The sequence below is a fragment of the Hippopotamus amphibius genome, chromosome 9 (assembly GCF_030028045.1).
Source record: "Hippopotamus amphibius kiboko isolate mHipAmp2 chromosome 9, mHipAmp2.hap2, whole genome shotgun sequence".
Classification (NCBI taxonomy): domain Eukaryota; kingdom Metazoa; phylum Chordata; class Mammalia; order Artiodactyla; family Hippopotamidae; genus Hippopotamus; species Hippopotamus amphibius.
The window spans coordinates 84856705-84862073 of NC_080194.1; positions in this window are offsets into that span (position 1 = coordinate 84856705).

Genomic DNA, 5369 nt, shown 5'->3' on the forward strand with positions numbered 1-5369 from the left:
GCAACCCCAAAAGCTTGGACAACCATGAGGAAACAAAGAAACACCATGCAGGCAAAGGAGCAGGAAAAAACCCCACAAGACCAAATAAATGAGGAGGAAATAGGAAAAATGCCTGAAAAAGAATTTAGAGTAATGATAGTAAAAATGATACAAAATCTCGATAACAAAATAGAGAAAGTACAAGAAACAGTTCATAAGAACTCAGAAAAACAAACAGCAATGGATAACAAAATAACTGAAATTAAAAATACTCTAGATGCTCTAACCAGCAGAATGACTGAGGCAGAAGAACGAACAAGTGAGTTGGAAGATAGAATGGGAGAAATAAATGCCACAGAGCAGGAAAATGATAAAAAAATAAAAAGACTAGAATACAGCCTCAGAGACCTCAGTGATAACCTTAAATGTACCAACATTCGAATTATAGGCATCCCAGAAGAAGAAGAAAACAAGAAAGGGTCTGAGAAAATATTTGAAGAGGTTATAGTGGAAAACTTCCCCAACATGGGAAAGGAAATAATTCACCAAGTCCAAGAAGCACAGAGAGTCCCATACAGAATAAACCCAAGGAGAAATACACCAAGACACATATTAATCAAACTAACGACAATTAAACACAAAGAAAAAATATTAAAAGCAGCAAGAGAAAAGCAACAAACAACATATAAGGGAAAACCCATCAGGATAACAGCTGACCTTTCTACAGAAACTCTGCAGGCCAGAAGGGAATGGCAGGATATACTGAAAGTCCTGAAAGAGAGAAACCTACAGCCAAGAATACTCTACCCAGCAAGAATCTCATTCAGATTTGAGGGAGAAATCAAAAGCTTTCCAGACAAGCAAAAGTTAAGAGAATTCAGCACCACCAAACCAGCCTTACAACAAGTGCTAAAGGAACTTCTCTAAGTAGGACACACAAGAAAAGGAAAACACCTACAAATACAAACCCAAAACAATTAAGAAAATGGTAATTGGAACACACATGTCAATAATCACTTTAAATGTAAATGGACTAAATGCTCCAACCAAAAGACACAGACTGGCTGAATGGATACAAAAACAAGACCCTTCTATATGCTGCCTACAAGAAACCCAATTCAGACCAAGGGATACATATAGACTGAAAGTGAATGGATGGAAAAAGATATTCCATGCAAATGGAAGTCAAAAGAAAGCTGGAGTAGCAATACTCATATCAGACAAATTAGACTTGAAAGTAAAGACTATTAAAAGAGACAAGGAAGGGCACTACATAATGATCAAGGGATCCATCCAAGAAGAACATATCACAATGGTAAATATCTATGCCCCCAATATAGGAGCACCTCAATACATAAGGCAAATACTAACAGCTATAAAAGGGGACATCGACAGTAACACAATTATAGTGGGAGACTTGAACACCCCACTTACATCAATGGACAGATCATCCAAACAGAAAATCAATAAAGACACACAAGCTTTAAATGACACATTAGACCATCTCGACTTAATTGATATTTATAAGACATTCTATCCAAAAACGACAGACTACACTTTCTTCTCAAGTGCACACGGAATATTTTCCAGGATAGATCACATCTTGGGTCACAAATCAAACCTCAGCAAATTCAAGAAAATTGAAATCATATCAAGCATCTTCTCAGACCACAACGCCATGAGACTAGATATCAATTACAGGAAAAAAACTGCAAAAAATACAAACACATGGAGGCTAAACAATTCACTCCTAAACAACCAAGGAATCACTACAGAAATCAAAGAGGAAATCAAAAAATATCTAGAAACAAATGACAACGAAAACACAACAACCCAAAACCTATGGGACGCAGCAAACGCAGTGCTAAGAGGGAAGTTTATAGCAATACAGTCCTACCTTAAGAAACAAGAAAATTATCAAATAAATAACCTAACCTTACACCTAAAACAACTAGAGAAAGAAGAACAAAGAAACCCCAAAGCGAGCAGAAGGAAAGAAATCATAAAGATCAGAGCAGAAATAAATGAAAAAGAAAGGAAAGAAACCATAAGAAAAATAAATAAAACTCAAAGCTGGTTCTTTGAGAAGATTAACAAAATTGATAAACCATTAGCCAGACTCATCAAGAAAAAAAGGGAGAAGATGCAAATCAACAGAATTAGAAATGAAAAAGGAGAAGTCACAACGGACACCTCAGAAATACAAAACATCATGAGAGACTACTACAAGCAACTATATGCCAATCAATTGGATAACCTGGAAGAAATGGATACATTCTTAGAAAATTACAATCTTCCAAGACTGAACCAGGAAGAAATAGAAACCATGAACAGACCAATCACAAGTACAGAAATTGAGGCAGTGATTAAAAATCTCCCAACACACAAAAGCCCAGGACCAGATGGATTCACTGGCGAATTCTATCAAACATTTCGAGAAGAGTTAACACCTATCCATCTCAAACTCTTCCAAAATATTGCAGAAGGCGGAGCACTCCCAAACTCATTCTACGAGGCTACCATCACCCTGATACCAAAACCAGGCAAAGATGTCACAAAAAAAGAAAACTACAGACCAATATCACTGATGAATATAGATGCAAAAATCCTCAACAAAATACTAGCTAACAGACTGCAACAGCACATTAAAAAAATCATACACCACGATCAAGTGGGGTTTATCCCTGGGATGCAAGGATTCTTCAATATACGCAAATCAATCAACGTGATACATCATATCAACAAATTGAAGGATAAAAACCATATGATCATTTCAATAGATGCAGAAAAAGCTTTTGACAAAGTTCAACATCCATTTATGATAAAAGCTCTCCAGAAAATGGGCATAGAAGGAAATTACCTCAACATAATCAAAGCCATATATGACAAACCAAAAGCCAACATTGTTCTCAATGGAGAAAAACTGGAAGAATTCCCTCTAAGAACAGGAACAAGACAAGGGTGTCCACTCTCACCACTGTTATTCAACATAGTTTTGGAAGTGTTAGCCACAGCAATCAGAGAAGAAAAAGAAATTAAAGGAATCCAAATTGGAAAAGAAGAAGTAAAATTATCACTCTTTGCAGATGACATGATACTATATATAGAAAACCCTAAAGACTCTACCAGAAAACTGCTAGCACTCATTGATGAGTTTAGTAAAGTAGCAGGATACAAAATTAATGCACAGAAATCTCTTGCATTCCTATACACTAACAACGGAAGAGCAGAAAGAGAAATTAAGGAAACTCTCCCATTCACCATTGCAACAAAAAGAATCAAATACCTAGGAATAAACCTGCCTAAGGAGGCAAAAGATCTGTATGCAGAAAACTTTAAGACATTGATGAAAGAAATCACAGAGGACACAAACAGATGGAGGGACATACCATGTTCCTGGATTGGAAGAATCAACATTGTGAAAATGACCGTACTACCCAAAGCAATTTACAGATTTAATGCAATCCCGATCAGATTACCAATGGCATTTTTCACAGAACTAGAGCAAGAAATCTTACGATTTGTATGGAAACGCAAAAGACCCCGAATAGCCAAAGCAATCTTGAGGAGGAAAAATGGAGTTGGTGGAATCAGGCTTCCTGACTTCAAACTATACTACAAGGCCATAGTGATCAAGACAGTATGGTACTGGCACAAAAATAGAAAGGACGATCAATGGAATAGAATAGAGAACTCAGAAGTAAGCCCAAACACATATGGGCACCTTATCTTTGACAAAGGAGGCACGAGTATACAATGGAAAAAAGACAGCCTCTTCAATAAGTGGTGCTGTGAAAATTGGACAGCACCATGTAAAAGAATGAAATTAGAACACTTCCTAACACCATACACAAAAATAAACTCCAAATGGATTAAAGACCTACATGTAAGGCCAGACACTATCAAACTCCTAGAGGATAACATAGGCAGAACACTCTTTGACATACATCAAAGCAACATCCTTTTTGACCCACCTCCTAGAATCATGGAAATAAAATCAAGAATAAACGAATGGGACCTCATGAAACTTAAAAGCTTTTGCACAGCAAAAGAAACCATAAACAAGACTAAAAGGCAACCCTCAGAATGGGAAAAAATAATTGCCTATGAAACAACGGACAAAGGATTAACCTCCAAAATATACAAGCAGCTCAGGCAGCTTCATACCAAAAAAACAAATAACCCAATCCACAAATGGGCAGAAGACCTAAATAGACATTTCTCCAAAGAAGACATACAGATGGCCAACAAACACATGAAAAGATGCTCCACATCACTAATCATCAGAGAAATGCAAGTCAAAGCCACAATGAGGTATCACCTCACACCAATCAGAATGGCCATCATCACAAAGTCTGGAAACAACAAATGTTGGAGAGGGTGTGGAGAAAAGGGAACTCTCCTGCACTGTTGGTGGGACTGTAAGTTGGTACAGCCACTATGGAAAACAATTTGGAGGTTCCTTAAAAAACTACAAATAGAACTGCCATATGATCCAGTCATCCCACTCCTGGGCATATACCCAAAGAAAACCATAATCCCAAAAGAAACTTGTACCATCATGTTTATTGCAGCACTCTTTACAATAGCCAGGACATGGAAGCAACCTAAATGCCCATCAACAAATGAATGGATACAGAAGATGTGGCATATATATACAATGGAATATTACTCAGCTATAAAAAGGGATGAGATGGAGCTATATGTAATGAGGTGGATAGAACTACAGTCTGTCATACAGAGTGAAGTAAGTCAGAAAGAGAAGGACAAATATTGTATGCTAACTCACATATACGGAATCTAAAAATGGTACTGATGAACTCAGTGACAAGATCAAGGAAGCAGATACAGAGAATGGACTGGAGAACTCGAGGTATGGGAGGGGGCGGGGGGCGAAGGGGAAACTGAGAAGAAGCGAGAGAGTAGCACAGACATATATATACTACCAACTGTAAAATAGTCAGTGGGAAGTTGTTGTATAACAAAGGGAGTCCAACTCGAGGATGGACGATGCCTTAGAGGACTGGGGCAGGGAGGGTGGGGGGGACTCGAGGGGGGGGGCGTCAAGGAAGGGAGGGAATATGGGGATATGTGTATAAAAACAGTTGATTGAACCTGGTGTACCCCCAAAAAAATAAAAAAAAATTAAAAAAAAAAAGATGCAATAAAAGTTTACCAAAGACCTAGAAGAATTAAAGAACAAACAAAGAGAAATATGCAGCACAATAACTGAAATTAAAAATGCACTAGAAGGAACCAACAGCACATTAACTGAGGCAGAAGGGTGAATAAGTGACCTGGAAGACAGAATGGTGGAAATCACTGATGCAGAAAAGAATAAAGAAAAAAGAATGAAAAGAACTGAAGACAGCCTAAGAGACCTCTGGGAC